We start from the raw sequence: 12784 nt of genomic DNA, 5'->3' as shown, positions 1-12784 counted from the left end.
AATTCGGACACCTAATGCACATTTCATCATATTCGGCTAGTGTTTTATGACTTATTCCCGAGGAAAACCCTAGAAAATACAAGAAATGACAGAATTCAATGAAATTTATCATTAATGCCCTGGCATTGTGATGCTAGTGTGTGGGAAAAAGCTGGCACCATTTTATTTATGTGAAAAAGTGCATCCAGACTTGCCCTTTCGGCCTACCCGAATCACCACCTTTGAACATGGTGTGTATGCATGAAATGACACCAAATTTTGCCAGTATGTGAGCATACTCATGGCAGGACTCCATGCAAAATTTACAGGAATTTCGACACAGAACACACGTTGCGTCACGTTCGGCTAGTGTCTTAGGGTTTTTTTTACCAGGAAAACCCTAGAAAATGCATAAAGTGTTAGAATTCAATGAGTTTTGTCATGGATGATTGGCATGATGTTGCTAACATGTGAAAAAAAATTGGCCCACTATATTGATGTGAAAAAAAGTGCATCCAAACTTGCCTTACCGGCCTACCCGAACCACCACCGTACCTTTAAACATTGTGTGCTTCTTGCGATGCATGAAATGACATAAAATTTTGCCACCACCTGGGGCATGCTCATGGCAGGCCTCCATGAAAAATTTGAGGGAATTCTGACACCTAACACACATTGCGTCATGTTCGGCTAGCGTTTTAGGGTTTTTTTCTCCAGAAAAAGCCTAGAAAATGCATAGAATGTCAAGACTCGATGAAATTTATCATTTATGGTTGGCATGCTGATGCTAGTGTGAAGAAATTTGGGTCCATTTTATTGATGTGAAAAAAAGTACATTCAGACTTGCCCTACCAGCGTACCTGAACTACCACCTTTGAAGATGTTGTGCTTCATGCCACGCATGAAATGACACCAAATTTGCCAGCAAGTAGGCATGCTCATGGCAAGCCTCCGTGCAAAATTTGAAGGAATTCAGACACCGAACACACGTTCGGCTAGTGTTTCAGGGGTTTTTCACCAGGAAAACACTAGAAAATGCATAAAATGTCATAACTCAATGAAATTTATCATGAATGCTTGGCATGGTGATGCTAGCGTGCGGAAAAAATTGGGTCCATTATAGATGTGAAAAAAGTGCATCCAGACTTGCACTACCAGCCTACCCAAACCACCACCTTTGAACATGATGTGCTTTTTGCCATGTATGAGATGACACCAGATTTTGCCAGCATGTGGACATATTGATGGCAGGCCTCCATGCAAAAATTGAAGGATTTCGGACATCGAACGCATGTTGTGTCATGTCCGGCAAGTGTTTTAGGGTTTTTCACCAGAAAATCCCTAGAAAATGCATAAAATATCAGAACTCAATGAAATTTATCATGGATGCTTGGCATAGTGATGCTAGTGTGTTGACAAATTTAGGTCCATTATATTGATGTGAGCATTTTTTTTAAAAGAAAAAGAATGATAAACAAAAAACAACAAGAATGAAAAAGAAACAAAAAATGAACAATAAACCGATCGCTGTTTGATATATTTCATTTATATATATATTCAATAAATGTTCAAAAAATTTAAAATTGTTTGATTTTTTTATGTTTGCATGTTTCTTTTTAAACGAACATTTTTGTTTGAATGAATGATAAACGAACAATTTTTCTATTTAATAGATGTTAAGAAATTTAATTATTTTGATGTGAGCATTTTAGTATTTAAACGAACTATTTTTTTACATATCTTTACAATTTTGTTAAAATAAAAATATTTTGACTTTAGGAAAATAATATATTAAAAAGCGAACATTTTTTGAAATTTTGAACAAAAAATTATAAGTGTGAACATTTTTTGACTAATGAAAAAGAAACAAAAAAAGAAAAAATGAGTACAAAATGAAAAAGAAATAGTGATAAAAGGACCGGTTCAACAATGGGCCGGCCCAGCCGTGAACTGAAGTAGAAGAAAAGAAAAAAAGAAGTAAATAGGCATAAGCATCAGGATGTCCTATTAATTTTTTTTGACGTTATTAGGATGTCCTGTTGGTTAGTGTGGTTCTTCTTAGGCCAACAGGTCTTGAATTTGAGTCGCGTTGCCTGATGAAATGACCATACCACCCTTATATTGTTTAGAGGGGTGGTGAATGGTGATGGTGTGGTGTACCGAAGCAGGCCTCTTTTGCATTTTTACTCCACCGTGGATGAAAGCAGCCCACGAATCCTTTAGCTTGGAGTCGGTCCATGTATTCGATTGTCGGTGGAATGTTGTAAGGCGGCGTTGGTAAACTCACTCAGACAGTTGAAAAAGATATAAATGACTCAAAAATTCGTCGTGTCGGGTTCAAATAAAAAACTGTCTGCTATTACAAAAAATATTCAAATCGAAAAATTAAATGTTTATCCTAAAAAACATTTAATGTTCTAAGGTATAACTTTTATGTCACATAATTCATACATGTTACAAAAATTAGCAAGGTAGAGATACACGCATGAGGGAGTATAAGGCAAATGCATGCGATGCCTCCGTCCTAGAGCTGATCGGATGTTCGCTTGCCTGGACCATTCCCAACAACTGAACAACATCTACTTTCACGTGCGTATTAATTCCTCGCTTCCTCGTGCCTCCGGCCAGCAGCTCCCGTAGCATCTTTATCTCCCCTTTGCATAAAGCCTGCAACTTCTGATCATCTCGTAGCTGTAAAGACTACATGCAATGACACAAATTGACCATGACCCCTTCCTCACAGTAGTACAATATATTACCTGCTCCGTCCCAAAGTAAGTGTCTCAACGTATAAAATTGAGACACTTATTTTGAGACGAAGGGAGTATATATATATATATATATGAGGAGTCCTACGCTTCAGTCAGCGGATCTTTCCTGAGGCGTCAGATCTGGCACAAATCTAACACCGAGCATCGTTCTTCACTTTTGCAACATACATTGTGTTACGAAACTTTTTTTTTGCAAGTGTTGCAGAAGATATTTGTTACAAAGGTTGTGTTGTATATATATTTTTGCAACAGAGATTATGTGGTAGAATTTTGTTTTACAATGGAGATTATGTTGCAGAAATTTTTCGCCTGCACCGTCGAGCTGCCACTGCAACATTAACCATCTTTCAGAAACATGGATGATGTTGCAAAACCTTAATACTTACAGTGTGTGGGACTGGTTCAACATGTGGTTGGCTCTTGACTCGGTGGAGGCAGAGCGTAGAATCGTCCGGATGATTCTAACCATTTCTCATATCATATAACCAACTTTTTTTAGAAAACTTTCGATCTATTCATCATCTGTCAAGGCAGTAAAAAGAACACTACAAGTAAATATTACATCTAGGTAAGATTTTGCTCGATTTTGGATCGGATTTGGCGGCATGGCCAAGCGGTAAGGCAGGGGACTGCAAATCCTTTATCCCCAGTTCTTCGTAGACCACCTAGCGACGACTACAAGCACTGGAGTGAGCCGAAGGCACGCCGTTGTTGTGCCCCTCTCTCATCGGAGTCGGGCAAACATTCTTGTAGTAGACAGTCCGAAAGTCGTCCTGCTAAGCCCCATTAGGACCAGCGCACCAGAACAACGACCGCCGCCGATGAAGAGAAGTGTAGAGCGGAAGAATCCAAACCTGAAGACACATAAACACTGACAAACACTGTTGGAGACAGATCGTCGGCGGCGCCGGTGGGGAAACCCTAGTCGCCGTGTGGGGAGGAGCTGAAAGAACATTTCCGCGTAAACCTTCCAACCCATATATCATACGTATAGCCTACTATAATAAAATCTATGACCATGTACTAAACTGCATGCGTGTTACCATGGAGTGAAACAAGGGGACCAGCACCAGACAATGGAATAGGTCCAGCAAGCGTGCAAGCACATGACATGAACCTCTTTTTGTACATACACACCTGTCTAGCACGCGGAATGTGGCATATGCAATGCAACTTATGCAAGTAACGTATCTCTCTACGCACATATAGCGCCCTGCGCTCTGCATCGGCATCCACAATTCCACACGCATGCACAGATCAGTACTGCCTGACCATTATCCTAGCTATAGCAACCATATATCTTTCATAAATCAATCAATCGTAATGGCGGCGGCCGGCAGCAGCAGCAGCAAGAGGACGTGAGTGGTGGACGTGGAGAAGAAGCTCAAGGAAACCGACAAGTCGGCGGAGGTGTCGAGGTGGGAGCGCCACTGCATCTACCAAGTGCCGCCCTGCATGCCCAACATCAAGAGAAGGGCGTCCCAGCCACAGGTGGTGTCGCTCGGCCCCTTCCACCACGGCGACCGCGACCTGCGGCCCATGGAGGAGCACAAGCACCGGGCGCTGCGCCAGCTGCTCCTGCGCGCGGACCGGCCGCTCGACAACTTCGTTGCCGCCGTCGAGGAAGTCGTGGAGGAGCTCGAGGGCGCGTACATGGACCTCCATGGCGAGTGGCGCGCCGGCCGCGACAGCGGGGGCAGGGACCGGTTCGTGGCCATGATGATCTTCGACGGGTGCTTCCTGCTGGAGATGATGAGGTGCACCGCCGCCGACGGGAAGCAGGTCGGCGACTACGCACATAACGACCCCATCTTCAGCCCCCACGGGATACTCTACATGGTGCCCTACATCCGGCGAGACGTGCTCATGCTCGAGAACCAGCTACCTCTGCTCCTGCTTCAGAAGCTTGTTGAGGTTGAGAGTGGAAAGCCTCCGGTAATTATTAACTACCCTGCCTTCCAATACTGTTGTAAAAAAAATTTAAACAATGAAAATTGCACAGAAATAGTTCAAAGAAATGAATAAAAATGTACCTTATAAATATTTCTCATATTGTTTTGAAATATAAATATAAATATTAGACACACACACATATATACATTAATACTATTCAACACTCAGGGTACAGAATTAGTTATTCTTCACCCGAGGTAATCTTATGATCGTTTCATAAATAAATTACACATGAAATACATATTGTTTTTTTGCAAGGAAATACAAATAGTTACATTCATATTCATTTACTATGCAAAATTTGGTATAAGAAAACAGAAATATAAGTCATAAGACAAGAAAAGTTGTATTTTATATATAATTTACATTATGTTTTTATGTTTGTAATTTTTACGTAACATAAAATATTTTTTTACAGTTCTTTTGACGTATGAAATAGGAGAAAAATTACGAAACGTAAAATTACAATGCATTGATGCTAAAATAGAGGATGTCGAAGAATAATTATTCCTCACCCAACATAAAGCGGGATGCTAAATCTCAGTCGACCAAGACTTTACCAAGTTTTAGCGAATGCTATATTCGAGAGATCTTACATGAAGATTTGTGCAAAATTTTCTTTAGAAATTAGCCTTTTTATTTATATATTATGTCACTTAACTGAGCCACACCCATATAAAAAGGGCACACGGTCTTACTCTTTTCGATCCATATTACTTGTCTTAGATTTGTCTACATACTGATGTATATCCAACAGACAAGTAATATGGATCTGAAGGAGTATGTAAGTTGCCTAAATTTACAATTTGCATAAGTCGATTTCGTGATAGAAGGGAGAAGGTGGCAAGGAGGAGCTTCGAGGCCGAGCTGGAGGCAATCGTAGTTCATCGCGGCGGCTTCGGCGGAGGTGGTGGGAGTATTGATTAGTGTGGGTGTGGAAGGGGCGTCTTTATTATTGATTCCCACCTGATTTAGAGAGCGCCCTCACTGGAGGCAAGGACGGCATGGTGAGCTGCAGCGAGGCGTGCCATCATAGCCGGACGAGAGGTTGTGAGACGAGCAACAGAGAATGAACGAAGAGGAAGAAAGATGGAAGAGAAAGAATAAAAAAAGAATGATGGAATCCAACAGCCCTGAAAATCGACTTACTCAAAATAAAGTTTCAGGCATAGTCGGTCAAAAAATAGGTACACACCTTTCTTTTTCTATACCCTCATATAGTGTGGCAATACTTACGCTATCATCGATTGGATCTACTCCATCCAACGGCTGAGAATTGGCAAATCCAAGAGTTGTGAGCCGTCAGATCAATTCTTGTGTTGTACGAGATCCTTCCACGTGGACATTGGTAAAATGTTGATGCGTGCGCCCTTGCTTTGGGAGTCCACGCCGCGCAACTAGAACCACCTGGAAACCCCCCGTCAAAGAAGAACCACCTGGAACCGATGTCAAAAGAAAAAAAAAAGCACCTAGAGGCTGGAACCGACAAAGTTATCCCTTACGGACTCTTCTACTGCGAGATCGCTCAGACCATGGCAGATCATGCCCATCATCTCTCTGCATTTTAGAAATCGATCGCTGCACCGCATGTACTAGATCTCTAGATCGCAGATCCATCGCCACCACAATCACCACTCCTCCAGCCGAGCTCTCCCTGTGCCATCCCCCTACCGCGTCCCTCTCCATGTCCCTCGCCACTCCGGCCACCAGATCGCCCTACGCTCCCGGAGCCGTCCTCGGTGTGTGGAACACAAAACCGGTGCGTTGGGTATCATCCCCGCCCACTGTACCATCCTGCGGGAAGAGCTGGCATTGTTGGTAGTGGCGTATGAGCATCGTTGGAAACTTGTATAATTTGGATCACGTGCTACTACATGTTCAACATTATGAAGTTGGAAAACAGGTAACGTGAAGTCATTCTCATGGTAGCGCCAGTTTTTTGTTGACCTGTGCCTTCTAATCCAACATAAATGAAATAATAGCTCACAATATAAATTCTGAACACGAAGTGTTTGTGTGTGCACAAAGCTTTTCATTTTCTATTTTGATGATCTGTACTTTCCAATCAATGAGAAATCTAATAATGTCCTGCTTATGCAAAATTCCCGACCGCCAAGTGTTGGTGTTCATGTCTAGAAAGCTTTTAATTTTTTTGGTCCTATCTTATAGGCTGCCATATAATTCACTAATTCTATAGATCTCATATGAAATATATTTTTCCATGATATATTCTATGATGTGACGACTCAATTTAATTTGCATGACTGGTTATGTATAAAAAATATATAAATATGAAGGAACACAAGGATATCTCAAACAATCATTTGGCAAGGTTCATTTAGGTACATGCACGTAATCCATTTCGAGATATTACAAATGCAGCTGTTTTCCGATGATTATCAGGAGAGAAACAGAGTATGGAGTTTCTCTCTAATCAACATATATATCATACTGTTTTAAAAAATATTATATGTAAATGTGAACTATTATAACTTGGTAAAATAAGTGCCCGCAGGTTACTACCTAGCACCCACTTCAGCACAAAACTTCTTCGATCTTTGGGCCATTCTGTTTGAATAACTCACCACTCAATAAATCCATCTGCTGTATATTTACGCCAGAATACTTCCTCAATTGAACGTAGAGGTCAGCCCACAAATTCTTTCGAGAAGAAGCATCATCATAATCTCACGTATGTCTATGTGCGAAGAAATTGTGAGTACAAATGGAGTAGGAGGAAAAATCATGACACGTGGTAATGGTAGGCATTCTGCAGTAAGCCTAGCCAGTACTACTAGTAAGGGAAAGGCGCGGCCGAAACATTCCGCCGGACGCGCGCGGGCCCTGCGATCGCTATCGATCGTGCGATTGGCGATGGGAGCACCCCTTAGAAAAAAAACAAGGCGACGAGAGCACTGCTTCCAATCGTTCTTTTCCCCATCTTCTTCTTCCCCACAACGAGGACGCCGGGGCACCCGCATCACAGGCACCAGCCCCCGCCCGCACCCACCAGCACACATGTCTCCGGCCGCGCCCGCGGCACCCTCCGCCATGTACGTGCCCCCGATGAGATCCAACGCCGCAAGCCTCCCTCCTCCCCTCTCCCAGTTCCTCCTCCACACCTCCATCTCCTTCTCGGGGAGCACGCTACTCTGCTCAGTTTTTTTTACTGGAAGCGGCTGGATTCGGAGCTGGAAGCAACATCCTTTTTTGCTGCAACCGGCCATCGCCGGAGTTGGAACCATCACTGTTTTGCTGGAACCGGGCAGAGTGCGAGCTGGAACTGGCATTTAATTTTGTTCCAACCGGCTACAGGAAAGCTTCAACCGGCAAAAAAAAAGCTTCAACCATACACGACGGAAGCCATGGACGGCGCCAAAAAGCTGCAACCGGCTCCGTTGTTAGCTACAACCGGCTTCATTTTGATACAAACAGAGGATGGTCGTGGGGCACCGGCGATGACAAGTTTTGTTGTAACTGTAGTTGTTTTTTGGTACTACCGGCAAAGTTTTTTGCTACCTCCATCAAGGCAGAGCTATGACCTCGCGACGGCGGCGATGATGATTTGCTGCAATCATAGTTGGATTTTGCTACTACTGGCGAAGTTTTTGCTACATCCATTTTCAAGCGCAAACGGGGAGCACGAAAACAAGATGCTGGTGTGGGGTTCCCGCGAATCCCGGTGACGAGAACTAGCAAGGAGCAGGAGGGGAGGAGCGGTGCTGCGACCTGGAGCGAGGCGGGTAGGAGGAGAGCGCGCCCCCCGCCCCGCCGAGCTGCGCGAGATGCAGGAGGGAGCGTGCGCGAGATGCGGGGAGGAAGACAAGGGTGCTGCGAGAGGAAGAAGGGAGCTGGGACGAACTGTTTTTACCTAGATCTGACAGTCTAACGTAATTGGATCTGATGGCCCGCGCGCGACCGGCCGAATTGTTGGGCCGGCGCCGGCGCAGATCAGTCCCCTATTTGGCAACACCGACCCATCAACTGACAACATAAAGAACAAATGTGTTTTTCCATAAGGCCCACGGGCTGGGAGTGAGGGGGTGGGGGGAGGGTTGCAGAAACTGCCCAACATTTTCATAAATAACTTGCCGTTTGCAGGGAGCAGAGAGACGTTCGTTCTGTGTACGACACAGGATATTGCACTAGGGCGGTGAACAGTTGCACCCAAGCCTCGAGAACGGATTTACAGATCGAAATTGCTGTACGTACGACACTTGGATATACGTTTTTTGTACGATTCCTGATCGGGTGGTGGGCAGCGGCTTGCTCTATACAAGGACGGTGTGATCTAGAGTGCCGTATGGGAATAGTCGTACGCATAGCAATGCTCCTTACAGATAGAGCACCCGCACCACCAACGCCAGAGGAGTATATCAGCAGCAATGTTGCGAGCAATGGACACCGGTGGCTGATGATCGTCCCAGAACAAATGGCATTTTATTTTTTAAATATATTTGGCATTAGTTTCGCTGAAAAGCTACAAACAGAATTTCTAGGGATAATTGTACGCTATATTTGCTCAAGAACTTGAACTAATTCGCTTCCTAAAAATTAGGGGTTTATTTTTCAGCGGATCAACTTCCCACATATATTCATGTTTTGTTATTATTTTTCCATGTCATGTTTTCCTGTTGAGTCTCAACATGCAGCAATAAAGAAATTAGCCCACATCACCAGAGAAAGAAGCTGAGACAAAGGAAAAAAAACATTCTAAGCTAACTAAACTTGATGTAAGTGGCAAAAACAGATATAACATAAGAGACAAGACTTTTATGAATGGGAAACTTAACCCAAATTCCAACTCATTCAATCATAGTATATCTATTTAAGTTTAAGAAGGTTCAAAGTATGTTTATTAGTTTCTCGGTATTGTTACATGTGACGTGCAAAGCACGTGCAATTTACTAGTAGTACATAATAGATATATGTAAGTTGATTGATTTGCAATTTTAGTACTACCTACCACGTCGAGCTGACTTCGGCAGGACACCACCTTGCTTCTCATGCTAGCTGCTGATCTTCCACCTGTGTGGCTTGTTTTCTTTTTAATTTTGGGCATGCTTGTCACGTTGCCCGAGCAAACTTTTAGTTACTTTTGTTACACTAGTACATTTTATATGGACTTGTTATGGTTGATTTATCTGTAAAGCCGGGTAAAAGACTCTTTCAAGGGTGTCTCTTTCTCTTCAACTAATGGATGTTGATGATTGCATGCATGCATGATGGCCAGAACGACGACTTCATCAACCGAATGGTTAATCATCCGGGACACGACCAGCAGGCATCGGCCTAGGACTCCACCCGCTGGATGTCTTTCGCCGGAGCATGCTCACTGGTAAGCACCACAAAATCCGGAGCCCCCAGGACATTGAGGACGACAACGCCATCATCCGGTCAGCAGTGGGGCTCTACGAAGCGGGGATCCAGTTCAAGCCGAGCAAGACATTGAGCCTGCACGACATCCGGTTCCGGCGCGGCACGCTGAGCATGCCGACGGTGTCGGTGGACGACTCGACCGAGTACATGTTCCTCAACATGATGGCCACAAAATCCGGAGCCCCCAGGACATTGAGGACGACAACGCCATCATCCGGTCAGCAGTGGGGCTCTACGAAGCGGGGATCCAGTTCAAGCCGAGCAAGACATTGAGCCTGCACGACATCCGGTTCCGGCGCGGCACGCTGAGCATGCCGACGGTGTCGGTGGACGACTCGACCGAGTACATGTTCCTCAACATGATGGCGTTCGAGCGGCTGCACGCCGGCGCCGGCAACGACGTGACAGGCTATGTCTTCTTCATGGACAACATCATCGACTCAGCCAAGGACGTGGCGCTGCTGAGCTCCAAGGGGATCATCCAGAACGCCATCGGCAGCGACCAGGCCGTGGCCAAGCTCTTCAACACCATCTCCAGGGACGTGGTGCTCGAGCCCAACAGCGCACTAGACGCCGTGCAGCGGCAGGGGCTCCTTCCGGCAGCCGTGGAACATGTGGCGCGCCAACCTCATCCACACCTACTTCAGAAGCCCGTGGGCGTTCCTCTTCCTTGCTGCCGCCGTCTTCCTCCTCGGCATGACCGTCATGCAGACCGTCTACACCGTGCTGCAGTTCTACGGGGGCGACAACAACAGCCCGCCCCCATCGGCACCATCTCCCATGTGATCCGGCCGGCCGCAACAACTTAATAACTAGTACCTGCTAATCGGTCCTGCTGCATGAATTCGTTTTGTTTCTGTTTGAGTTTATGTTGTCGTCGTACTTCGTCAAGCCTCTGGGTTACCTGCACTCTGCAGCAGCGAAGATACCATGTATTGTGTCGTGTTTGTGACTTTGTGTTGCGTTCGTCATGCTTCAATTTATTTTCGTAATTCTACATGAAACACGGTCGTTGCTGAGTATTTGGGCGTGTTCTGAGTGCAAACAGAGTGTCACTAGTATGCCTCAACTTGACTAGCTCGTTAATCAAAGATGGTTATGTTTCCTAACCATGGACAAAGAGTTGTTATTTGATTAACGGGATCACATCATTAGAAGAATGATGTGATTGACATGACCCATTCCGTTAGCTTAGCACACGATCGTTTAGTATGTTGCTACTGCTTTCTTCATGACTTATACATGTTCATATGACTATGAGATTATGCAACTCCCGTTTATCGGAGGAACACTTTGTGTGCTACCAAACGTCACAACATAACTGGGTGATTATAAAGGTGCTCTACAGGTGTCTCCGAAGGTACTTGTTGGGTTGGCGTATTTCGAGATTAAGATTTGTCACTCCGATTGTCAGAGAGGTATCTCTGGACCCTCTCGGTAATGCACATCATTTAAGCCTTACAAGCATTGCAACTAATGAGTTATTTGTGAGATGATGTATTACGGAACGAGTAAAGAGACTTGCCGGTAACGAGATTGAACTAGGTATTAAGATACCGACGATCGAATCTCGGGCAAGTAACATACCGATGACAAAGGGAACAACGTATTTTGTTATGCGGTCTGACCGATAAAGATCTTCGTAGAATATGTGGGAGCCAATATGAGCATCCAGGTTCCGCTATTGGTTATTGACCAGAGACGTGTCTCGGTCATGTCTACATTGTTCTCGAATCCGTAGGGTCCGCACGCTTAAAGTTTTGATGACAGTTATATTATGAGTTTATGAGTTTTGATGTACCGAAGGAGTTCGGAGTCCCGGATGAGATCGGGGACATGACGAGGAGTCTCGAAATGGTCGAGACGTAAAGATCGATATATTGGACGACTATATTCGGACATCGGAAAGGTTCCGAGTGATTCGGATATTTTTCGAAGTACAGGAGAGTTACGGGAATACGTATTGGGCCTTATTGGCCATACGGGAAAGAAGGAAAAAGGGCCTCAAGGGTGGCTGCACCCCTCCCATTGGTCTGGTCCGAATTGGACTGGGGAAGGGGAACGCCCCCTTCCTTCCTTCTCCTTTTCCCTTCCTCTTTTCCTATTCCATATGGGAGGTGGAATCCTACTAGGACTCCCCTACTAGGACTAGGGAGTCCTAGTAGGACTCCACACTTGGCGCGCCCCCTCCTAGGGCTGGCCTCCTTCTCCCTTGCTCCTTTATATACGGGGGCAGTGGGGCACCCCAAAGACACAACAATTGATCATTGATCTCTTAGCCGTATGCGGTGCCCCCCTCCACCATAATCCTCGATAATATTGTAGCGGTGCTTAGGCGAAGCCCTGCGACGGTAGAACATCAAGATCATCACCACGCCGTCGTGCTGACAGAACTCATCCTTGACACTTTGCTGGATCGGAGTCCGGGGATCGTCATTAAGCTGAACGTGTGCTAGAACTCGGAGGTGCCGTAGTTTCGGTGCTTGATCAGTCGGGCTGTGAAGACGTATGACTACATCAACCGCGTTGTTATAACGCTTCCGCTTTCGGTCTACGAGGATACGTGGACAACACTCTCCCCTCTCGTTGCTATGCATCACCATGATCTTGCGTGTGCGTAGGAATTTTTTTGAAATTACTACCTTCCCCAACAATACATGCATATATATAGTCTTGTCGCAGTACAAATCATTGCTTTCCAC

At 45.0% G+C, this 12784-nt stretch overlaps 1 pseudogene; it reads left to right on the top strand.

Annotated features, from left to right (window-relative positions):
* The first annotated feature begins 4112 nt into the window (after positions 1-4112).
* LOC125530397 lies at positions 4113-10868 on the top strand (annotated as a pseudogene).
* Positions 10869-12784: the final 1916 nt, after the last annotated feature.

Source organism: Triticum urartu, unplaced genomic scaffold (assembly GCF_003073215.2).
Source record: "Triticum urartu cultivar G1812 unplaced genomic scaffold, Tu2.1 TuUngrouped_contig_6285, whole genome shotgun sequence".
NCBI lineage: Eukaryota > Viridiplantae > Streptophyta > Magnoliopsida > Poales > Poaceae > Triticum > Triticum urartu.
This window is presented reverse-complemented; position numbering and strand designations above follow the sequence as displayed.